General features: G+C 37.6%; 1 protein-coding gene and 1 pseudogene across 1 annotated transcript in view; both read left to right on the top strand.

Moving 5' to 3' along the window:
• Positions 1-26,918, top strand: part of Il1rapl2 (interleukin 1 receptor accessory protein like 2) — a 1,034,445-nt gene that overhangs the window by 398,020 nt on the left and 609,507 nt on the right. The gene's annotated exons all lie outside the window — the stretch shown is intronic.
• On the top strand, positions 17,639-18,387 carry LOC125343957 (annotated as a pseudogene).

Here is a 26,918-nt window from a genome sequence, read left to right as displayed (position 1 = left end):
TAACATCTTCCAAGGTATTCTCAAATGATGGATTTCCACCCATCCCAAATTGTTGTGTGATTCTAGGAGATGGAGAGAAATGAGAATAATTGATAACAAGAGGAGAGAAAAACAGGAACACGAGGCAGACAGGTCACTCAGAAGCTCTGAAGTAATCTACACCTATTCAGAAGTGAGAAAACAGAATTCAGAGGACCATTGCACATAGAATAGCATCCATAACATGACTAAACTAGAACAAGCCGAAGAATGATCTAGCAAACAGAAGGCTAACAGATACAATGTTTTGTGAGAGAAAGAATGTAAAATTTCAGTGAATCTACTAGCTCTACTAGCAATGAAAATACTACTGGTCTTGTAGTCAGGTATAACAGTTTAAACCCCCAAATCCACTTCGTGTCCATAGAAGAATTCTTTTTATTGTCTGATATTTAACTTTCTTACCGGTACATCAGGCGCTAAAAATAAAACTAATTTCTCAGGAAACATACTGCGATCCAGTAAAGCAATGTATGTAAAATGTTTTAGTTCGGGGCTTGGCACAAGATAAACATACACTGATTGGGAGTAATGATGATGATAATATGTATTGTTTTCATCTGTAGGTTAGACATAACTGCTCTGGTTATACCATAGGGTTATTGTGTGAGTCTTATGAAATACTGAATGTGACACTGATTTTTTAAAAGGTTACATTGTAGCTGGGCTTGGTTGGTTCACATCTGTAATCCCAGTTACTCAGAGGGCTGAAATTTGAAGATCATTGTTCAAAACAAGCCTGGAGAAAAAAGTATATGAATCTCTGTCTCCACTTAATCGGACAAATGCTAGACTGGAGTTGTGGCTCAAATGTTACAAGTGCCAGCTATGAGCCAAAAGTGGAATGAGAGTGTGAGGACTGGAGTTCATCCCCCAGTACTGTCACACATGTGTGCACACAGTGCGACGAAAATATCTTGTATTATGTGGTCAGACATTAAAGTTTAAATCTCAGTAATTGCCACATTCATATTATGACCTACATTACATATGAATGCTTCACCTTTTGCAATCTCAATTCACTTAACCCCTACTTATAGAAATAATAACACCTGTCTTGAAAATTATGATATGGACATATCCCAATGTATAACATTTTTGTGCCCAAAGACTGAAGAATGAACATCTGCATAAACAGGTCATATATAATATTTTTTCCAAATCACTTGCCACATATGCACACATGTAGGATATGTATATACATATGTGTAAGATATATACATATAGAATAGAATTTTCTCCAAGGAGATTTACAGATGGTGAATAAATACACAAATATGATCGGTAGTCTCAGTCATTAGAGAAAAGCACAACAGAACCACAATGAGATATCCTTTCACATCACTTATAATGGTTACTTCAATAAGATTAAGAAAATTTGTACTGAGGATGTAGAGAAATTGAAACACGCATGCATTGCTGATAGGAATGTACCATGATACAGCCATTGGGGATAAATTTTTGGCAGTTCTTCAAAATTCTAAATCTATGTAACTAAGAAAATTCAAAACAGATTCAATCAAATACTTGTACATGAATGTTCATAATGACCATATTAATAATAGCCAAATTTATAAAAAAGAATATTCATTAATAAATGGATAAAGCAAAATATATTATATCCACACAATGCAATATTATTCTGTAACAAAAGAATAAAGTACTGCATAGACACTACAACATGGATGAAACTTGCAAATATGCTAAGTGAAGGAAGTCAGATATACAAGACTTCATATTATATGACTGCTTGCTTTATAATGTATAGGGTTTTTGCACATACTGAGATTTGAATTCGGGGCCTCATGATCACTTGGCATGCTTCGTTGACACTGTACCACTTGAGCCACACTTCTAGCCTATAATTTTGTGTTTGTTGCTTAAGCAATTGAGTCTGGTAGACATCTATGCTCAGGTTCGATTAGGACCATGATCCTCTAGATCTCAGCTTCCTGAGATTTACAGGAGTGAGCCCCTGGTACCAGTTTATATGATTGCTTTTATATGAAACTTTCAAAATAAGCACAGAGAACAAATAGCTTATTTGGGTGCTAAGAGCTTGGAGGAAGGGAGAGAGAGTGATGATTACTTAATGTCTGTAGAAATTGGGGAACAAGATAAAGATATTGCAAAATTAAACAGAAGTAGTGGTTATAAAACCTTGTTAAAATACAAAACACTGAACTGTACTTTTTTGTACTGGTCCTGGTGCTTAAACTCAGGGCCTGGGCACTGCCTGTGAGATTCTGTTGCTCATGGTTAGTGCTCTACCAATTGAGCCACAGCTCTACTTCCAACTTTTTTTGAGTAGTTTGTTGGAAATAAGAGTCTCACAGACTTTCCTGTCCAGTCTGGCTTTGAAGCACGATCCTCAAATCTCAACCTCCTAAGTAGCTAGGATTACAGACAGGAGCCACCAGTACCTGGCTTTGAATTGCACATTTAATTTGGTCAATTTTATGGTTTATAAAGTATATATTAATTAAAAAGTTAGCTTTTTTTTGTCTGCCAGTCCTACGGTGTGAACTCAGGGCCTGAGATCTGACCTTGAGCTTTTTTCTTAATGCTAACACTCTACCACTAGAGCCACAGCTACACTTCCACACACTTTCCGACCAGCTTGGCTTTGAAATGCAATCCTCAGATCTCCATTTGCTGCATAGCTAGGATTACAGGTGTGAGCCACCAATGACTATCTCAACAATTCAGCTTTTTTTTTTGTTCTCACTGTTTTAAAATTAAGTAGTTGTACCAAAAGTTACCATTCCTCCTCCCCCCTCCCCTTTTCCTTCTCTCCCCCCCCACCATGAATTGTTCAGTTGGTTTACACCAAACAGTCTTGCAAGTATTGCTTTTGTAGTCGTTTGTCTTTTTATCCTGTGTCTCTCGATTTTGGTATTCCCTTTCACTTTCCTAGTTCTAATACCAGTATACACAGTTTCCAATGTACTCAGATAAGAAACAGTGATAGTGCAGGTACAACCACAGGAAGGGGATACAAAAGGATCATCAACAATAGAAGCTACGGTTTCACATGGCATGTTGAAAGAGATTACAACAGTGATATAACAGTTGTTTCCATAACATGGAGTTCATTTCACTTAGCATTATCTTATGAGGGAGGAGGTAACACAGTACAAGAAATGTATCCAATGCCTAACATATGAAACTGTTAACCTCTCTGTACATCACTTTGACAATAAATAAGAAAAAAAATAAAAATTTAAAAAGTTGCCATTTAACAAAGCAGATATGAATACAATATGTCACCTGTTCAAACATTTTTATCCAGCCCTCCCCTACTCACTCCTCCCCTTCTCTCACTATTCTTAATTTTTAGGATATACATTGGATTTTTGACTGCATTTTCACTCTCTTTGCCTCTTGTCTATCTCTTTCACTGGGATCCCACACAACTCCTTTCAAGTACCCATTTCCTGGTGTTTTATTTTGCTGGACTTTGATTATGGAGTTCTAAGGAATTACACTGTTTGAGATCTCTCTTGAATGTACTGTATTCATTAATACATTTGTATACATTTGCATAACACCCAATGTGTTTTTTATCCAAAGAACTGTAGAAAAAAATGAAAACTACTGTGAGTCAGAATATAAATGTATACAAACAATATCAAAATTTATACGTGCACACAGTTGCCAAGTGTCTTTGTGATTCTTTAACAGTCCAGTCAGTCTTTTACAAGCAATGTCAGCTTATAGACACAAGAGGCCTCTCTGGATATTTGCCTGTATCCAATCTAATTTCCATGGTATGGACCTTTTCTTCTTTTACAAGCAATGAACAAAGGTATTTCATTTTTTTGGGAGAAAGAGAAAAGAGTACAGTGGTAGCAGAGCTCCAAGTCCCAGGAAATGAAACCTCATCCTCAAGGTTAGGAAATATTCAATTGCAGTTACAATTGCATTCTTATTTACTTATAAAATTCTTATTTACTTTATGAAATTTAACTTTAAAATTTCCTACTAAAGATAATACAAATGTCGATTTATTCATTTGTGCACACCATTAAATAGGAAAATTTGACATGCATATGCTGTTCCTTGTGTGGCAGTAATTAACTGTAATTGAAAAATATCCCATTTTATGGTTCTCTGATTTCTTAGTGATATAGTAGTGATATTCCTTCCCCCCTTTCTTTTTCTCCACTTTCTGACTCCTTTTCCATAATTTAATCCACTCCTTGCCCAACAAATTGCTTTGATAAAAAATATAAGCATTGTAAGTCGGGTACCAATCACACATTTCTAAATTCGGTAAGACATCTACAAAATATTCTAGTCCAATGTAAGCTATGGTCTTATGCCTGAAATGGTAGGAAGCAGATCTGGGAAATATTCTTATCACACATGGCAGAGTATCATAATGTCTTCCATTTGCCCATCTTGCCTTCTTCTCTAAGAGTAGAAAAAGAGGTTGAAAATTCCACCTAGATGGCATGTAGTAAAAGTATATATCTGTTCATCAGGGGCCAGAAAAGCTACCATGTCGTTTCTAGAAGCTTGACAGGTATAAATTTGAATCTTATTTCCTTCCTCATTGTATGATGCTCTTATACATCTACCGAAGTTTTCTTCTTTAGTAGCCCTTTGATTTCCTGCTGACCTTGATCCTTAATTTCTATTTCCTTCTCTGTCTCATTCTTTATGGCCTCTTTCTTCGCTATATCAGACTTATGTTTTTATGCTAAAGCCCAGCCTATAACCTTTCCAATACTTTATAGGAAGAATTTTCATAACTTTGTCTCTCCATTTTTTCTCTGCCATCTTCTCTGTGGTTCTACTCACTCTTGGCTGAATTTCCCATTGGATACTTCTGCTAGTCATGGGCCACCATAAAAAATCCTCATGGGACATAATTCACTTCAAAATGCTTAAATGGTTTTACATTGCCCCACAGCCACAGAAATTTGTTCACCTATGTAAAGGCAATTTAATTTACATTATTAACAGAATATCTGCCTGAGCACAATTTAAAATAATTCCTGGGAAAATATTTGGCCTAATATTCCCAAACATTTTTATATATTCCTGTCTGTAGTACTTCTCCATGCTGTCCACAGTTTGAATGAAAGGAGTGAGCTTCATAATGCTCACAATGAATACAAGAAAATCAATAAGCAATCTGTGTGATAATTAATTAAGATGCCTGACCGAATTACTGTGTCTTCCTCTCCTTATTTGGGGCAGAGTCATGCTTGATTTGGGAAGTTGTCCATTTTCAATTATGATGTGCTCTGTGCTCTTTTGATGTGACCAGAATGAATGAAAAACATGTCATGGCAGAAAACTATGGGCTGAGTTTAACAGGGTAAAGGTGGGTTCACAAGATGAGGTTGTAAGGTAGAGCTGATAGCAGAGTGAACAGTGATGCTAGAGAAGAAATTGTTCTCTCTCATGTCTGTAGGTAAGACTATGATGAAGATAACTTTGATCTTGGCATATTGTTCTCAGTTTTCATATATTTATTCAGCAAATTCTTGGAGATCATATACTGTGTTGAGCATCAGACAATACTCTACAGGTGTAACTCTATATATGAATATTATGGTCCCTGTCTTCAGAGTGTTGACAAGGGAGACTATGATTTAATGGAGCTACATATATAATTCATTGCAATTTTTACCTTGTCCAACTGGTCTTTTTATAGCTTTAAGAATATTATTCAAACTAAGCCAGCAATCATCCCTAAATATTTCTGTGTACTTCAATTATACCTAAAGATCTTCTGTACGTCATAAAAACTAGGGACATAAGTAGATAACAAATGAGGTGATTCCTTCTCAAGGGTATGATAGGAGTTTTGGGTGATGCCAGTTGGGTGTCTAGACAATAAAGCATTACAACCTCACTAAATAAAGTGTCCTCAGTTGTAAAATATGGTTCATATCTCAGTCTAAGTCTTGGCTTTCTTTCACTTTGTGTGTGTGTGTGCACATGTGCACATGTGTGTGCCATTATTGGGTCTTGAACTCAGGGCTTTGCACTCTTGGTTCTGCTTTTTCACTCACAGGAGGCACTCCATTGCTTAAGCCAAACCCTTACTTCCAGCTTTTTTCTGGGTAATTGGAAATTGAGTCTCTCATATATTTTTCCCCTTGGCTGGCTTTGAACCATGATCCTCAAGCTCTCAGCCTCCTGGTAGCTAGAATTATAGGTGTGGGCCATTGGTACAAAGCAAGTCTTAGCTTTCTTTATACTTCTTCACCAGTTGTGAATGAAGCCTTATTAATCACTGCCCAAAGACAATCTTATAACCACAAAGATCAAACTGTTTTGATATTAGTAAATCCCTGGGTGGTGAAGGTGGCAAACATTCTCTGGCAGAGATGTTCCCAATAGGAAAGATTTCTGGAATGTCTACCATTAAAAATACTAGAATTATTGAATAAAGAAAGCTTGAAAACTTCAAAAAGCAAACAGGTTGTAATTTATTCTGGATGGTCTAGGAATTGTCAGCCTGAAGACAGGGGGCCTGGAGCATAAGGTTTCAGGTAAAAGATTCCTTGAAGTTCAAGTTGCTGAGGCACTAGCATTCCTGGAAAATGGCTGAATTCCAACTTCACTTTCCTTAAATGTGCATTTAAAGAGCACTTGCTGGTGCCAATTTATTCTTAGCTCGGTTGGCTTTCTCATGTATATGTCACATAGGCAGGAATATTACTTACATGTGATTCAAGGGTCCCAGCCTAAATGGGCTTGCAGTTTTCATAATTCAACTTAGTGTAATTATATTCAACTTAGGGAGTAAATAAATAACCCTTTCCTCCCCGATGGGCAAGTGATTAATTGGCCTAGTACGGAAAATACCTTTAAAATAGACCTAAGTTCTAGTAAGCTCCCAGAAGTTTAAGTTTTAAATCTAGATAGAGTTTGCATGATCCTTTCTCATTAATCTGGGATAAGTCAAACTCAAAAATCAAGGCCTTTTCATATCATCAAGGGCAAGAAACATCTGAAGTAAGAATAAGAATTTACCTAGCATCAATGTCAGGTGAATGCCAAGTGTTAGTTGACTAATGTACCTTGATGAGAAAAGTTGCTGCATTTTTACGATTACTACCATATTAGAATAGAAGCTTTCTGAGATATTTTAAGGAAAACATGTTGGAAGGTTATTCAGAGTCAATTTCCAAATGAATATCTCACCAATATTTACTTTGTCTGGGTTATCATAAATGTTAATCTTTGGTATGATCAACATCTGGATAACCAGAGTATTTCATATATAAGCATAGTTGTAACATTCTAAACATATGTGCATGTGTTTGTGCATGCATGAGTGTGTGTGTGTGTGTGTGTGTGTGTGTGTTCCTTTATAAGGAATTTGGAGATGTTAATACAAATAGGAACAAGAAAGGATAATGTAGGAATGGTGCAGCCTCTATTGAAGGTACAAGTAGCGTCCCCTTCTAACATACTCAGAACTCTACATTCAGTGACTTAAAGATACTTTTTCTTCTTTTTTTTTTGCTCATCCTGGGGCTTGAACTCTGGGTCTGGGTGCTGTCCCTCAGCCTCTTTGTACTAAAGTCTAGCAATCTACCACTTGAGCCACGGAGCCACTTTTGGCTTTTTTTTGTGTGTAGTCTACTGGAGGTAAGAGTCTCACAGACTTTCCTGCTCAGGCTGGCTTTGAACAGTGATACTCAGATTTCAGCCTCCTAAGTAGCTAGGATTACAGGCACGAACCACCAGCATCTGGCTATTTTTTTTCTCTTAAATACCCCCTCTAAGCATTTATATTTCCAAATAAAAGTTGCTGTTTTGCAAACAATGTTCTATGAAAATTTGGCTTCAAATTAAGTTCTTGCTACTCATATGGTATTTGAAAACATGAGCCAGGAAGTATTTGTGTGATTCTTCCATAGTACTGTGTCCTCAACCATTATATAAGACATCCTTATGAAACAATGTTGAAGGGAAAAATTAAATATATTAAGGTACATGGCAGATAGAATGTTGTAAGAGGTACAGTTTAAAAAAAATTGAAGGGAATTCTTACTTTCATCTAGTTTTCAAGGTGGCAAGTAGTACATTTATTTGTCAGGTTTTATGTATCTGATTCTATGTCATCCTCCCAGAAATTTAGCTGATTAGTCTAATCCATTACCCACACCAATAGTATCCTTGAAAAGTTTATAAGTTAGCTATATTCTAGGCTAGGAGGTAACTAAAAGCAGACATACCTATGGCATTTAATTACCTCAACTCCTAAGGAGGTTTGGTTCTGATACCACCATGCCTAAGATTGCCTAGGTTCTTCATTTATATTGCCATTTTTTTTACAGCAAAGCTTCTGTTCCCAAAAACCTGCATCTGGGGCTGGGAATATGGCCTAGTGGCAAGAGTGCCTGCCTCGTATACATGAGGCCCTGGGTTCAATTCCCCAGCACCACATATACAGAAATCGGCCAAAAGTGGCGCTGTGGCTCAAGTGGCAGAGTGCTAGCCTTGAGCAAAAAGAAGCCAGGGACAGTGCTCAGGCCCTGAGTCCAAGCCACAGGACTGGCCAAAAAAAGAAAAAAAAAAAAACCCAAAAACCGGCATCTTTTCACCTGCGTTTATTTCTCTAGCCACTTGTATTAGGGTTCTTCAAAAACACAGATCCAATATTGTCTGTGTGTCCACATATATATGTTGAATGTGTGTACACATACACATACAGAGGAGGAAGAAGGGACAGAAAGACAGAGCTAGTTTTATCATAAAAATGACTCATGATTTTAAAGAATGAGAAGTTGTGTAATTTGCTGCATGCAAGCTTGTGACTGAGGAATGGTGATGGTTTAAGTTACAGTCCAATTGAAAAAGAACAATGTCCTAGGGTTGCAGTAAGAAGAAGAAAGAAATCCTTTCTATTCAGGCCTTCAACAGATTGGCTGAGGCCTACACACACTGAGGAGAGCAATTTTCTTTACTCATTCTACTGTTGTAAACATTAATTTCATCCAGAATCATCCTAACACACACACTCAAAATAATGTTTAGCCAAATATCTGAACATATCCTGGACCAATGATGTTGTCACGTCAAATTAAGTGGCACACCGTGGCTACATTTTAGCTTGTCTACCTGGGTCAAAATATTGCCCTCTAACTCTATGGCTCCCTCTTGAACAGAATTTCCAATGTTTCCCCAGACCAACTCAAATGGCAACTATTAACTTGTTCTCAAACTCTGGCAATGACTCTGTCATTCCAGCATCCTTGGTGATTATGGCATTCTATTTGCCTACTTGAAAAGAATTCTGAGAATGGTTTTAAATGTTGAGAATGTTTGAGTATGAAGGGAAGCTGGAAGATTCAGAGCATTTAATCTTGTTCTTCCTTGGACATAAATTCCTTTGAACTAGGCCTTCCTCTCATGCCCCTTCTCAGGAATATCCTTCATTTCTCTTTTTTTGCATTGCTTCTACCTCTAATCCATAGTTTCCTGCTGTACACTGGGTCTGACTTTACCACTTCTATAACCTAGGTCTCTTTCACCTTTTGCCCAAATACATTATCAGCACAGTAGCAAATGTAATGTTAAAACATAAATCCTGTCAAGGTGTTCTCTTATATTTAAAGTTTCCTGTGGGTTTTCTTCACACTTAGAATGAAATCCAAAATTATTTTCCTGATCTGAAAAGCCCTTTCATGATCTGACCTATTCATCCTTTTAGATATCTTATTTAATCACTAGTCCCCTTTCTCACTAGCTCCCATCTCTAATAATGTGGTTGTCATGATGGCTACATTTCTCCTTTACACAGGGCTTTTTTTTCCTGCCTAAAACACTCTTCCTACTTACCTTCCTATGGGTTGGTTTCTTGTCATTTTTGTCTTCTCCAAGATGCCTTCTGAGTCAACAACTCTGGAAGAGACACCTAGGCAGTATTTACCTACAAGCCTATTTAAATATTTGCAAAGCCTTTATCACTATCTTATAGATCCTTGCTCATTTACTTATTTGTGCTTGCATATGATTCATCTTTTTTACTAAATGTAATATCCATGAGAATGAGTCAGTCCTCTTCTCACCAGTCACTCAATAAATATTTAGTGAAGGCCTATTACACAACAGGCATGACTTTAAGGAGCCGCAGAAATATTATAAAGAAGATTAAAAAAAGCATTGACCTTTGTAATGGAACTTCCTTTGTAGTGGAAAGGATATACAACGAGAAAAAAAAAAAAACAGGCTGCCATACATACTAGACAGTGGGAAAAAAGAGAGAGTAATAAATGTCCAATCATAGTGACGGTGACGATGGTGGTGGCAGTACATTTGAGTGATACTTTTAGATGAAATTGTCAGGAAAGGATTCAATGATGGGGGCACATCCAATAAAGACCTCAGGGCAAGATTTGGAGCTATCTCTATTTTTGGAAGAAGATTGGTCCAATTAAGGGAGAGGACAACAAGGACAAATGTTCATATGTATGGGAAAGCACAGTATATTTTAAGTGTTCTTGGATGGAATTAATGAACAAAACTTGTATTCGAAGGAGATAAAGTCAGGGTAGGTAATATGAGGATAAGTGGCCAGATGATGCAAGGAATAAGTAGGTAGGTCCATTTAAGATTTGTAGATTTTCTTTTGAGTTCCATGGAGTACCAGTGGCTTGTTTTGGATAGAATAGTGACATGACTACTTGGGAGAAGCATTAGTCTGGTTTCCCTTGAGAGGAACACGGCCTGCGGACAGGAGAGGGGGAGGCCAGGCCTGTGGACAAAGGAGGCCCGAGCCCCGGGCCTGCAGACAGAGGAGGCCCGAGGCCTGAGGCCTGGGACTGTGGTGTGGAAAGACCTGACCTGGGCCTGTGGACGGAGGAGGCCCAAGCCCCGACGAGCGGCACAGGGAGGCCCGAGTCCGCATCTGCAAAGAATGGAGGCCCAAGCAGCCTAGCTCTGGGCTGGAAGGGAGGAGAGGCCTGCAGAGCAGAGGCCTGCTGAGAGCCAGAGGCCTGAGGAGAGGGGACAGAGGAGCGGAGTGGAGCAGAGAAGAGCATGAATTCTGCTGTGGAGTCCAGAGCCTGAGGCCTGCAGAGGGGCCCGAAGCCTGAGGCCTGTGGGAAAGTCCAAAGCCTGGTGCCTGTCAAAGCAAGAGCAGACGCAGAGAGTGGAGCGGATACAGAGAGGAGGCCCATGGAAAGCAGAGGCCCATAAAGTACGGAGTCCCATGGAGAGCCACGTGGAAAGTGGAGTCCCTCAGGGAGGGGGGAGGCCTATGAAGAACAGAGGCTTGTGGAGAACAAGAGGCCTGCGGACAGGAGAAGCCTGTGGAAAGGAAGAAAGGAAAGAAACTCTCCCCCTGGAGGCTGCAACTACTCCTAGCTCTCCGGTAGCTGGTGGCAAGGCAGTTTCAAACTGGCTAGTAAAACTCATTTGTCACCTTTAACAGTGCTCTAGTGGACTTTCTCCCTCCCCAGAATATGGCACCACCTTCCTCCAGGCTCCTACTTCATACCAGAGTATCCTGGTCCCATTTCCCCCCATTTCCCCTCCCAACACCCATAATGCCTTGTATTTTTTGAGGGTTTTATTCTTGTTAGGCTGCTACTCTACCACTTGAGACATGCCTCCAGTTATAGTTTTGCTGGCTATTTAGGAGATAGGGTCTTTTAAACTTTTCTGCCCAGGCTTGCCTCAATCCTCAGTCCTATTCTGGAGCTTCTTGAGATGCTAGGATTATACCAGTGCTTGGCTTGGTGGATTTATTTATTGATATATATATATATATGTTTTGTTCATTTTTATATTTCATTTTATATACATATATATGTACACACACATATATGTTGGATATGAATAGCTGGCAGGTTTTTTCCCATTCTGTAAATTGTCTCTTCATTCTGTCATTGTTTACATTGCTATATAGGTACAATTTACAAATAAATATATTAAAATGTTCAACATCTTCATCCTTCAGGGAAGTGCAAGTCAATACTACACAGATACAATCTCACACTGATCAGAATGACAACAACCAAGAAAACAACAACAAATGCTTGTAAATTGCATGCATGACAGGACCTTTATAAACTGTTAGTGGGATTAAAAATTAGTCCTGCCATTACAGAAACCACTACAGAGATTCCTTACAAACTAAAATTATTACTACCATATGATCCTACCATATACTTCTCACTCATAAATTTAAAGGAATGTAAGTGAACATACTAGAGACACACTTGTATACTCATGTTCATTATAGCACTATTCATATTAACCAAGCCATGGAATCACCCTACATACCTAGAAATGAATGAGTGGATAAAGAATTTTTTTGCCAGTCCTGGGGCTTGAATTCTGGACCAGAGCACTGTCCCTGGCTTCTTTTTGATCAAGGCTAGCACTCTACAACTTAAGCCACAGCACCACTTCTGGCTTTTTCTATTTATGTGGTGCTGAGGAATTGAACCCAGGGATTTATGTATGTGAGGCAAGCACTGTACCACTAGGTCACATTCCCAAACCCAAAGAAATATTTTATGTACACAATGCAGTATTATGTAGCTATAAGGAAGAATGAAATGTTTTCAGAAAACATGGATGAAGCTAATGATTACCACATTGAGCAAAATAAGGAAGACATAGACAAATATTAAATGCTTTCTCAAAAGAAAGGAAAGAAAAAAAGAACACTTGAAAAAGAAAGAGATATGGGAAAGAAGACGGGAAGATGATAAAATTAGAGTGAATAAAATCAAATTATAAATGCATAAAATTATTTAGATATAGGAGAATTAAGTTATGACCACTGAAGCTATGTATTGGTGTTTCACACCTATAATCCTAGCTGTTTACATGGCTGAGATTTGAGAATTGGGATTTGAAACCAGTTTCGGATACGCTGGTGATTTTATCTATGCATAATACATTCATTGGTGAGCTTAGCAAAAGCCAATTGCAGTAACATTGTCAACAATGGAAAACTAGATGTAGACTTGGATCTTTTCGACATATTCTTAGAGAAAAAGTTCATTAAAATCAGAGTTCCTTTTGTTTTTTTACTCTATGAAGGAAATCATGATTAATTGAAAAATTATTAAAACCTAGCTGTTTTCTCATTTTTTATTTATTTACTATTTCCTGCAAACAGTTAAGTGAGTCATCCAAGGTCACTCAACTGGTCATTAGCAAAGTCCTGACTGAAATTCAAATTTACTGACTTCAATGCTAATGGCTTTTCCCAAAGCCCCATAGCTGCATTCCTTTTTATATCCTTCTCAAGGTAACCACTAGGAGTAAGTACTCCTCCATAAATGCTTTGTGAATGGTTGTCCCATTAAGATACTGTGTTAAATGTAAGATCAGGAATGAACTTTTATAACTAGTCCTAAAATAGACAACACCATCTGGTGGTTAACATTCTGTATGTCAAAGAGCTAAGTGATAAAGAGGAGGAGATAAATAATGGCAAATAATGTCTGTAGTTGGAAATGCTTATCAAGCACAGACAGGATATTGAAGCCAGTTGGTTGTGAATGTGTACCTCTTAGACTAGATGCTCTTTGATGGCAGTGAATTCACCCCATGTTCTTTCTCAATGCCATCACAGTGCTTGACACAGATGGAGAGACCAATAAATTTTAACTGAGTGACATAGGATAGAATAAAGAGACACATTTTAATTTTCTGATCTTTCCTGCCATAGAATAATAGCTATTCTTACCATCTACTATTATGTCAAACGTTGTTCTAAGACCTTTTTGCTTAATCCCAGTTTATATTTTTGAAAACACTATTTGCAGGCCATATTACCAGCCTTATTTTAGGCTTCTGAAGTTTACATTATATAGGAGATTGTTTGCTCACTGATGTCCACTGGTGAAATGTTAGTGATCTCACTCTGTCTGGTCTTTATACTGTTTGCTTTTTTGTCCTTTGGGTCACAAATGTTCTACAAATTTATTTGGGAGACAGTACAGGTAAGGATAGGATTTCTGACTGAGGAAATCTTAGATTCTGCTTTGGTCAGGCAATTTCTCTCATAATGAAATAGTAGGAGGCTACCTACTCCACCCAAGTGTCATTTATTAGTTTCATGGAGCTGAAAGCACAGGGAATATTTACTATTTTAGTCTAATCCAGAAAGCAAACCCTGTTGGAAGAATGAAATTTAAAAGTTACTGAGCAAAGACATGAACAATTGTACCAAAGTAAACTGCCCTGGAAGTCAGAAGCCTTAGATCTGGCTTCACTTTGTCATAAAACACTATGGCAACCAACTTTTCATTCTGGTTCTAGTTTCTTCCTCTGCATTCAAAGTATACTGATGAGCCCAAATGTCAGACAAGGTAGTCAAAAATACACTGCCTGTCTGATATTGTCCTACTGCACAGATAGAGCACTTTAATCTAATGTACAGACCTTAGTCTTTGAAAACAATGGAATTAATTCTGCATTCTACTACATTGTTGACCTTGAGTGAATCACTTCATGTCTCTATACTCACAGTGGTAGTGTGGAAAATGGGATAATAGTACCTACCTCATAGACTTGTTAGGACTCAATAGCCTAACCAACACAGATCACTATAACTGACTTGCACATAGTAAGTATTCAATGAAAAATTGCCATTACTATTTCAGTATCTTCATTTAATGTCAGTTCCCAAGTATATACTAATTTCACAGCCTTATGTGTTTATGTATAAGAGCACTATCATCATTTCTGTACTTCCCATTTACCACAAAGATAACATAAGTTTCATCCATTTGACTGCCTAACATATAATCATTGAGCACTAAGTTAACAACTCATCTGTGCTTGTGCTGGTTTATAAATCTCTGTCACACATTCTGCCCCTAGCGGTATTTATATCTAGTGCTTTCTTATTCCAAGTACCCCAGTTCTGCTTCATCTATTAGCAATTTGTAAAGATGAGAAAATATGCCCAATTTTAAATATTCATAGGTGCACAAGCCCACACATATACACACCTATACCTTATTAACTTTAGTTAACTGTGTTTTAGCTTTTCCATGAAATATGGACTGGGGAGGTATTTGAACAATTGCACGGAAAAATCAGAAGATCTTTTCATTATATGAAGCTTTATCTGTGGAGTTTATCACTTTACTCTGTGCATCATTCTTCTCTTAGTCTAAGAGATGACATAGGTTTACAATGTAACCATTGATACAAGAAGATTGGTAGACAGGGTTTCCAGCTATTTTTTTCCTTACACACAGATGGCAAACTAGAGCAAACAGGACCTTTTTGAACGCCCTGCAAACAGGAAGTATGTGAGACTAAGTAGAGACATCTTAAACAGAGGTCAAAGGAAATTATCAGTTGTTTTTTAAGGCTCACTTAACACCAAATGTGAGAATCCATCAAAAAGAAGGTTCAGAGTGACTTACTAAGATGATGTGGCTGTGACTGAGAACACATAGAGGAAACTTAAAATGTATTGATTCATTAGGTTAAAAATATTCCTTTTATGTAATATGCTAAAAACAAAAATTTAAAAAGATAGAATTATCTAGTGCCTTATATGACCATTATACATTATATATAATATATACACTTAATTTTCACACAGTACTACATGCAGTTTTACAACTAAAATAACTATAAGTATACATATATATGTATATATGGAGAGAGAGACAGAGAGAAAGAGAGAGAGAGAGAGAGAGAGAGAGAGAGAGAGAGAGAGAGAGAGAGAGAGAGAGAGAGAGAGAGAGAAACTCAGGTTTTAGGCACTATTCCTGAGCCACTTGAGCCATAGGTACATTTCCAGCTTTTTGGTAGTTAATTGGAGATAATAATCTCATGGGCTTTTCTAACCAGGCTGGCTTCAATCTGTAACTCAGATTTCAAACTCCTGAGTAGGTATGAGCCACAAGTGCCTGGTCATATGTCATATACTTTTATATATTTTAGAAAGACATTTTTGAAAAAAATATGCATTGAGCATAACTATGATTTGGATGAGAGTCCCCAAATATCTTTGTGTTAAAGGTGTTGTCCCCAGGTTAGTGCCATTAGGAGATAGTGAAAAGTTTCAGAAGTAGGGGTTCGTGGGAGGTCCTTAGGTCATTGGGGATACTCTTGAAAGGGATTATGGGTCTCCAGTCTGCTCTTCTTCCTTTCTGTATATATTACTGATCTCATGAGTGATTTCTTCCACCATGTACTCTTGCCATGATGTGCTTCCTAAGTCAGAGGCCCAAAGTCTATCTTGGAGGGAACCACTAAAATTATTGCTAAAATAAATTATGTCTCTATACATCTTAGGTATTTCATTGTCATAATGGAAAATTGACTGATACTAGTACTGGCCTTATGCTAAGCATTATTCTAGATGTTAAATAAATCTAGGTTGTCTCAAAATTATGTCAAATTGGTATGCCCCCCATCCCTAGAATTAATTCTCTTATGATCTTCCCCATAGTGAAGCACAGTATTGTCCCTTTATTTATACAAACAACAAAACATTCTATTGTCCTTCATTGTTCTTTTTTTTTACACCTATCATTTCAATCCACAGCAAACATTGTTGTTCGTGCTTTCAAAACACACGCAGAATATGATCACTCCTCAGTATGTCCACTACCAGTACCAGATTCATATCATCATCACATCATGTACTGCCATGGTTACTGTAGTAGACTAGTATTGTTCTCTCTGCTTCTAGATGCATGCTCTTATGGTCTGCACTGCTCAGCTCCACGAGGCACCTCCTGGTGCACCTTGCTTTCTCCACACCTCTTCTCCCGGAAATCCCGCCCTCTTATGTCCCAGGCTGCCTGCAGGCTGGGGGGTGGTCCCCTCAACTTGGGGCGGGATCCCCTTTTACGCTCCACAATGGGGTGTGGCAATGATGACAACATGGTGTGGGGCTTCCCGCCCCGCCCCCCCTCGTTATTACAGTGGGGTGGGGCAGAGACAGGAGAAATGGGGGGAAGAAGGAAGAGATGGAGGGGGGAGGGTAAGAGGAGGGTAAGAAGGAAGCTAGAGGCCAAGGAGGGCAGGACAGAAATGGAGCAAGGAGGGGGTTAGATGGGGCAGAAAGGGATAAGGGCTGGGTGGAGAGAAGGGAGAGCAAGAGCGTCCGGGAGGAAGGGGCGGGGCCAGAAAGGGTGGGGTTAGTAAGTGGTGAATATGAAAGAACCATGGAAGGGGCAGAGCTTGGAGCAAGCTGGGGGACGGTAAAGCTCAGCGGAAGTACAACATAACTCTGAGACCCTCTCTTCCGGTAGTGGCCCAAGGCTGTGTTGGTAGTAACTGCTGTTACTACCTCTGCTGCCGCTGCTCTTTCTTCTTGGACTTCAAACCTTCTCCTCTTCCTCCTCCTGCCCTCTTGCATTTTGCCTTCTGGAGATCTCCTATCACTGCCACCACCTCTACCACCGCCGCCACTGCTATTGCCACAACTTACCACTAGCGCTGCCTGATTAATCATTGCGCACCACAGAAGGCACAAGCACCAAAATGGCATCATACCGCAGGATCTACCGAGAAGCCCACTTTGCTGGTGACTGGTACTCCGCATCGGGACTGGAGCTGAATGCACAGCTAGAAGTTTGGCTTTCACAGGTACAGCCTACTAAAAGACCTGCTAGGGCCATAATTGTACCCCATGCAGGATATGTGTACAGTGGATCTTGTGCTGCCCATGCTTACAAACAAGTGGATCCATCTATTACACGGAGAATTTTCATTTTTGGACCTTCTCATTATGTGCTCCTCTCGCGATGTGTACTTTCCACAGCGGACATATATAAGACACCTCTCTATGATCTTCATATAAACCGGAGGATTTACCGAGAACTATGGAATACAGGAATGTTTGATCGCATGTCCCTGAAGACAGATGAACAAGAACACAGTATTGAAATGCATTTACCTTATATAGCTAAAGTCATGGAAAGCCGTAAGGATGAGCTCACCATTATTCCTGTACTAGTTGGATCTCTGAGTGAGTCAAAAGAACAGAAATTTGGGAAACTCTTCAGTAAATATCTAGAGGATCCTAGAAATCTCTTTGTGGTTTCTTCTGATTTCTGCCACTGGGGACAAAGGTTTCATTATTGTTACTATGATCAATCTCAGGGGGAGATTTATAGATCTATTGAACATCTAGATAAATTGGGTATGAATATTATAGAACAATTAGATTCTGTATCTTTTAAAAAGTACTTAAAGAAATACCATAATACTATATGTGGAAAACGTTGCATTTCAGTGTTGTTAAATGCTACCAGACAGCTCCAGAAGAATGGAATGGATATGAGCTTTTCCTTTTTGAATTATACCCAGTCAGACCAGTGTAAACACCTCCAGGATAGCTCAGTGAGTTATGCAGCTGGGGCACTCACAATCCACTAAAGCTCTAAATTCTCAGGGATAGCACCTGCATATATGGGGCCCTGGCCAGGGACTCACCATGCCTTTACTAAGACATAAGTTTTGTTTTAAGGGAATTCAGAAGTCTCCAACTAATGGAACTGTCTTCTTTTGTAGTAAATGTAATCTTTTTCATTTCAGTTCATTAAAAGTACTTTATAGTTTTAGGCAATGGAAGGCAAGCAAACATCAGAAAATAACTTTGTTTAAAAAGATAACAATATCAAAGCCTAATTGTGATAGTTTTTTGGTAGTAACTTGTATAGCACTTACTGTATAATGATTTGCATTCTTTGTAGACTTGTGTTCATATATTTTGCTTTCAGAGTAATTTTGCAGATTGTAGACAAATAAGAGTAGAAACTTTTAAATAAGGTAATCACATTTATAAACGACCTATATTAGATTGTAATAAATCTCCAACTATAAACAGTTAATACCCATCTTGTATAATAGATAATGTTCTATTTTAGTTGTACAATAGATAATGTTCTATTTTAGTTGCTAATAAAGGGCTACACAATTCAACATAGAAAAAATTAAACATCAAATCATAGGTCTAGCACATGTGCATGCACACGCGCGCGCACACACACACGGCCTGTGTAGGTGGCTTATACATGTAATCTTAGCCACTTAGTAGGCTAAGATGTGAGGATCATAATTCAAAGCCTGCCTGAGTAGAAAAGTCTATGACACTCTTATGTCCAGTAAACTCACCAAAAACGAACAAAAAAAGAGCTGAAAGTGAAACTGTGACTGAAGTGGTAGAGTGCTAGCTTTGGGCAAAAAAGCTCAAGGACAGTGCCCAGGCCCTGAGTTCAAGTCCCAGGACCAGCATACAAAAAAGTATTAAGTATGGATTTATTGTAGAGTATGAAAGAGCACTAAAAATATATGATGAACGAAACACCAGTCATTCTCCACTTCTTTCTGTTCAGTAAAAAGAGATAGAGTAGGCAAATCCATAGAGACTTAAAGTAGGCTTGTTTTTGTCAGAATATGAGAAGAGGGCAATATGTGGTGTAACTGCCCTTAGGTGTCAAGATCACTTTTTGAAATGATAAAAAAAAAAGTTCTATAAGTACATATGGCAATTGATATATAACCTTGTGTTATAACAGAACTCTCCCCTTAAATGGTGTGTTTTAAATGTGTTTATTTTATGTTGTGTGAATCTTACTTTGTTAAAGATGAGCAGAAATAAAGGTGTTAAAGACTTAAAAATGAGTATAATCAATGCACACAATATATTTACCAGATAGAAGAAAATGGTGTCATTTTTTGCTTCCTAGGAGGTAAATAAATATGAAAGAATATTGGTTCCTCTTATGGTTAATAGTGACTCATTTTATGCATCTATTTTTACTTCCTTGACATCTGAGAGAAAAAAATACAGGGTCTTAAATTTGGAAAGGGTCTCAAAAATTACATATGAGAAAACCAAGGGAAAGTTATTCTCTTAAGTTCACAAAGTAAATCAATAACTAGATGCATATACCTACTATTGTCTCCTGAGTCTTATTCAGTCCAAGTTTCTCTCCATTATACCCAGCTAATTGGCCTTCTTAAGAATTTTTCTAAAAGGCATCGATGACTTGTGCTTACAAATTATTTGTCCCATTTGGAAGAGAGAATAAGAAATATAGTTTTTCCTTAGGAAGGAAGATAGGGAGGATGGACTTTTGGTAGGAAATTTGTTTCTGTCACAGGCTTTGCTGAAAACATTGGATGGGCCATCTGTTCTCTGAGGTTACCTCTGATGTCAGCATGCACATTTCCAGTAGTGTTAGTACAAGAGCCACATGTGGAACCCTTTTCATGCTAACTCTCTCTAGTTCTGGTTGACAGGCTCAGCAGTTCTGAGTAAATTGCATTTGGCAGGGACTGGTTGCTAGACATCACTTGCTCCAATGAATGCAACATTAGAAACAAATCAAAGAAATACTCACTATCCTCAAATAAAGGAACATACAGTGAAAGACCCTTTCAGAATACGAAATGCAACCTGTGATGGAACTATACAGAGGGAAATCCTTGTCTTATGAAAAAAAACTTTCCTATGTATTTATTTTTTGCTCTGTCTAATTACAGTGATTTGTGTATAGTTGTCAAAAGGAATAATATTTCATTTAAAATTATTTTAGAATAAAATTGAAAAAATTTAAGTATTTTGTTAACAAGATACAACTACTCAACTGTAGTCATTTTAATAAGATTTGATTAGCAATATTTTTCACATGGTTTTTCTATTTGTTTTCTGCTTGTTGGAAACAACCACATTAAGCATAAGTTATAGGGGAGGAATATAAACAGTACTAGCAATCCCTGGAAACTTGAAATATAGGAGGAAAAAGTAAAGGATCATGGTATTCTAATAAACCAAGTCTGCAGAATGTCTTCTAGCTTTCTTTCTTTTTTTTGAGAGTCTTGAAATTTTCCCTTATTTTATTTTTAGTAGTTTCTGAGTTCTGTATCTTTTTGTTTTCTTTTTTTCCCATTTATTTATTTATTTATTTATTTATTTATTTATGTTTAATCTTTTTTCTTTATTGTCAAAGTGTGGTACAGAGGGGTTACAGATTCATATGTAAGGCAGTGAGTACATTTCTTGTTCAACGTGTTACCTCCTTCCTCATTTCCCCCTCCCCTCTCGCTTCCCTCTCCCACCAAGAGTTGTGCATTTGATTTACACCAAATGGTTTTGTAAGTATTACTTTTGGAATGGTTTGTCTTTTTGTCCTTTGTCTTTCAATTTTGATATTCCCTTTCCCTTCCCCAGTTCTAATACCTGTATAAACAGTATCCAGGGTATTCAGATGAGATACAGTGGTAGTGGGGGTACAACCACAGGAAATGAATACAAGAGAAACAAAACTAAACAAAACAAACAGACAAGAACAAATTAAAAAATATAAAAGGTACATTTTTACATGGCATGTTGATAATAATTACAACAGTGGTATAACTCTTGTCTCCGTTTCAAGCCCAAAAGTTGTAGAATGTCCATTTGTGGAATGTAGCCACAATGGTAGAATTTCCCCCAGATAAGTTAATTATCTGCTTTGAAAAATGCTTCAAGTTTCTTGAATATCTAATGATACTATACAACATGGGTTGTTCCAAGGCATTTTAATGAGTACCCCTACAACAACAATCTTCAGGAAAATACTTCTGACTCTTAATTAACTTATATAGTTTCTTTGGGCATTTTTTTCATTGTTGTTTTGAAACGGAGAATGATGGAAGGAAATTATATGGTTGATACTTAATGCATTCTTTTGGGATCTCTCTCTAGATGACATAAATTAATGGCTGGTCCCATTTTTCATGCTCCCATGCATGAAAATAAAGAAATTAAGACAGTTACACTATTTAACTATTATGAGAGGAATTTTTCTCATTAGAACTAGCCAGAGCTTCCCAGCTTTAGTATCTATGGACTTTTCTTAGACTCCTCCTGGGCCAATGAACTATCTCAAGCTCTGCCAAATGGAACTTGAAATTTTACAGATTCTAGCCTGAAACTGCATTGTCTGTATGTACGGTAATAAGAAAACACCATTTTCTAAACTATAAGGAATTCTATTACCTAGCATCCTTGGACAAGTTAAATTAGTCTGCAGACAATTTAACTACAGGAGCACTTGCCTGTAGGAAAACCATTAATTTTGTTTAAAATGAGTATATTACAATCATCGAGGACTTTCCAATTTTTTTTGTTGTCATAGAACCTTGCTTAAAAAAGAATGTTGAATAGTTCCATGATTTTTCTTTTTCCTCTCCTGTGTAAAAGATCACAGGCAAAATCATGCAAGTATATAGATACTAAGCTATATTGTGCATAAACTTCTAATGGCTTTCCTAGGTAATTACAGTTGAGCTTTTACAGTTTAAAAATAAGCAAAGTTGGGTGCTGGTGTCTCACGCCTGTAATCCTAGCTACTCAGGAGACTGAGATCTGAGGATTGCAGTTCAAAGAGACAGCCTGGGCAGGAAACTCTTATCTCCAGGTTAACCACCAGAAAACTGGAAGTGGTCTGGTGGCTCAAAGAGATAGAGCACTATCCTTGAACTGATGAGCTCAGGAATAGTGCCCAGGCCCAGAGTTCAAGCTCCATGACTGACAAAAAAAAATAGTAAAAATAAGCAAGGCTATTGATTTATACTCTGGATGAATAACAATGTATCAGGTAAAATTTTATTGAAAAGACTTCAAAGACTATAAAGTCATAGTAACAAGCTGGTGTGGTACTGGCACAAAGCAGATCAAAAGATCAAGGGAACAGAGTAGAAGATCCACAAATAATTTCCCATATCTATAGCCATCTGATTCTTAACAAAAGTGCCAAAAACATGTTGGAGAAAAGACAGTCTCTTCAACAAATGATGCTGGGATAAATAGATATTGGCATGTAGAAGACTGAAACAAGATTTCCATCATCTTTTACAACAATCAGTAAGATCTGATGCTTTGAAACTATTACAGGACAACATTAAAAAACATTTCAGGAGCCAGGCACCAGTGACTCTCACCTGTTAACCTCAGAAGCCTGAAATCTGAGGATCACAGTTCAAAGCCAGCCCAAGAAGAAAAATCCATGAGACTTATCTCCAATTAACCAGGAGAAAACCAGAAGTGGCAATGCACTGAAAGCTCAGGAACAGGACCCAGGCTCTGAGTTCAAGCCCCATGACTGACCCCCCAAAAACCCACAGTAAAACAAAAAAGAATCTAGCCTTTAATAAAAGTAGATGTGAAAGTAGGAGAGGCATTATTTAAAATGAATAGCAGACCAGTTTGGTTGGAATGTGACAAAGAGGAGGGTTATGGAGAGTGAATGAATATGATCAAAGTACAGTTAGCAAAAATAACGACTGAAATGTTTTTATGCCTTAATATTTCATGTAAGGTAGAACATGTGAACAGTGAATTGTTTAAGAAGCTGAGGAACTATGTAAATGAAACATTAAAGGAACAGTCAAGATTCCTCTTGCTTACTTAAAGACAAATCTAAGAAAAATAGGGGAATTATTTAAAGGTAGTTTATCAAAAGAGAAATGTATTTTTTTACAAATAAAAATAAATGTGTATAAAGAATAAAAAGAGAGAAATAGTCTAGCTAGACTTAAGAGGAAGAAACAGTTTGTTGAGTAAATAGCATGAAAGATGTGGCCAAATAACAATCTTGGTTAGAGAGTGATTTTATGCAATTACATCTTCATGAAACCATCATTAGACCATGTAGTTTGGTGAACTTATTTCTGTCATGCTTCATTACTATGTATTTTTGGTGTACTCTTCACTATTCTTCAAAATCACTATTCAAAATGTTTAGGAAGAAATTATTTGAAAATAATGTACTTTTTTTCTTATATTCAAGCCAGTAAACTATAGTGTGACTTAAGAATAGATTGTCTGGTGGCTTATGCCTGTAGTACTAGCTACCCAAGAAGCTACTCAAGAGGCTGAGTTATAAGGATAACAGTTTGAAGCCACCTTGGACAGAAAAGTCAGTGAGATTCTTATCTCCAATTAACCACCAAAAAGGTGAAAGTGGAGCTGTGGCTCAAGTGGTAGGGTGCTAAACTTGGGCAAAAAAAATCTCAGGGACAGTGCCCAGGCCCTGAGTTCAAGCCCCAGGACTGGTGCACACACACACCCACACACACACACTCACACACACACACATACACACACACACACATTCATACATAGTGAAAAGAGTTTTTAGTTGTTTGTGGGAAACTAGTGGATGTGATCAGAGTTGAAGTAGGAAGACTGATATAGCCAACATTTTCATTTAGGGCTTAGAAGGTTTTGTGTAGAAGGTGCACTAGATATAATGGTTTCCTAAATTCTCAAGGTTAGTAGAATAGCAGAAACTTGCAGTTTAATCTAAAGTAAACCTATTAGCCTTCCCCAAATAGACACAGTTAGATATATGTCTAAATGGTCTGTGGCCTGGTAACTGTGATATTTATCACACCACTAGAGTAAGGAGCCAAAACATAAGACTTTTGGTTGAAATTATTAACATCAGTTTAGATGTGTCAAGTACAGTGACCCAATTTCTATCTTCCGGAACTTTGCATAGATATAAGGAAACTACACTTTTAAATTGCTTCTGTTAATTGTTTTCTGGTAGACTTAAAAAAGAATATTAACTCTAGAAACTTAAGCAGGTACTCATGTGGAAATTTCAAGAGAATATTGACTAAGTTCTCAGCCCATGGTAGCAGTCACAATGGTCTATGTGTGCTGTGATCTAGTCATGAAGTTATTTGAAGCCATATATAATAGTGGCTCAGGCCTGTAACCTTAGCTACTCAGAATGCTGAGATCTGTGGATTGTGGTTCAAAGCCTGTTTGGACAGAAAAGTCCTTGAGACTCCAATTATGTCCAATTAGTTACAAAAAGCTGGAAGTGGAGGTGTAACTCAATTACTAGAGAGCCAGCCTTGAGCAGAAAATACAAGTAACAACTCATAGCCCCAATGCCAGTATAAAAAAATGCAAAACCAGATGATATATCAGGTAGTATTAACTGATCATTTAATTTGAATATGGGACACTTGAGTAGGCTAATCTAGAAGCAAAAAGCTACCAAAGATCACAATCCTCAGTCCAATAATTAAAGGAAGACAAGAGTGAAAAGACTGGCCCTGAGCTGGGGAGGTGAGAAGAAGAAAAAGCCCTGGCAGCTATTCTCCTTATTTCTTGGGTCAGAGGCAGCTGATAGTGCAGACTGTGTAACCCATTTACTACATTCACCAGTGTTCACATAAATTGAGAACAATTTGTGTTAGGATTAAAAGTACTCTGAAGAGGTGGTTCATTTGAATTGTGTGAACAGACCAGCCATTTCTTTTAGCTTCCTTGGCTCTGTGTGTTTCAGGATACCAAGTTAGTCAAATAAAGGGAAAAAAAGCATTTTACAAAAGCCTAAAACCTCTATGGACTTACACAATTTCTGTTGTTCTTTGGAAATATATATTGCTTTTCATTTCTCCAGATTTGATGTTTAAATGATAGCTGACTATTTCTGTTTGGGGAATTGCATGCACAGATAGCTATTCTCCTGCCAGCAGAGATGTGTGAGGATGTTATGAAATGTCCATCATGTGAAATCGCTCAAAACCCATATGGAACACAACCCTAATAAAATCAGATGCAGAAACTAAAATGAATGGGTGCTGTTTTTTTCATGGTTGTCTAAAATCATGTATATTTCAAATGGGCACTTTTGGATGTGAGTTACTGATATTCTGGTTGGTCAGGCAAGCATGTTGGAGACAGGTCCCATGGAGATGAGAACATGGCAGAAAAATCAGACTCACTGCAGTTGTTCCAATTCATAAGATACACTTTGACCTGTGATATAGCCAAGTTTTTAGCTACAAGTTCTGCATAACAGGGTTTGGTTGTATTTTGCCCAGTACAATAAATCAACTTGAACACATATGTCTCCTGAAAGAACTTTGGCCAAGTTTAAAAGAAATAAGGAAGCAAGCAAGATGGATCTGAATACAAATTGAGGTATATCAGTATATATGTCTTAGAGTTTGGTTATAAGGAACAGAAATCCTTATCAGTTCAGCTGAGTAAGGGGAAGTGTGTTTCATGGATAGAGGAAGTGATATGGAATCCTATCCCATGGGCCGTTGGATATTGTCAGACAGCTCATCCACTCATCCCTCTCTTGCTTTCTATATGACCATACAATCTGACATCTCTGCTTCTTTCTGTATAGGTGTTTCATCCTGCATTCTGCAGAATAGCTCTCCCTATCTATAATTTCCCCATCCATCCAGTGAAGCTGGGACTTTAGGTTGTTCTGCTTATTGTGACCCCAAATGGTTTTGTTCTTCAATGTTTAAAATCTGAAGGAAATTGAAGTGAGTTTTGCCATGTGTGTCCATCCAACCAGAGATGGATGGGAAAGGTGCTGACAATGAGTGCACTTCTGTGAGCAGTGAGTTTAAACTAGAAGAGTTCAATAGGTACAGTTAGTTACTATAGATAAACTGACTCAAGCATCAGATCCAGTCGTTATTGTAATGATGATGATGATAACAATTGACTGCTGTAATTCAATTACCTGGAGCCATGAAAACAGCTTGCCTTTATGAGACCCTTTCAAGCATATTGCATACATTATTATTTAACCTTCTCAACAATTGTATTATAGTACGGTATAGATACTATTATTATTGTCTCAGTTTTTACTGAGAGGAACATTTAGACATAAAAATCGGAAGTGACTTGCTCAAGGTCAAATAGATGTTAAGTGGCAAAGATTCAAACATAGTGAGTGTGATTCTACAGACTGTTCTGTGATTCTTTGCTACTGGTTCTGACACTGTCACAATGGATTTGTCAACTGTAGGCTGCAAGATATCTCCTTTATGAAGAAAAAGAAAAGTTTTTTTAAACTAGCCAAGAACTTATAAGTATGTCATATATATATTCAAAGCCTCCAGTATCCTCATATAGGAAGAAAAGCATTAGA

Source organism: Perognathus longimembris, chromosome 28, assembly GCF_023159225.1.
Source record: "Perognathus longimembris pacificus isolate PPM17 chromosome 28, ASM2315922v1, whole genome shotgun sequence".
NCBI lineage: Eukaryota > Metazoa > Chordata > Mammalia > Rodentia > Heteromyidae > Perognathus > Perognathus longimembris.
Note: the sequence above shows the minus strand (reverse complement) of the source record. Positions and strands in the feature narration are given on the sequence as shown.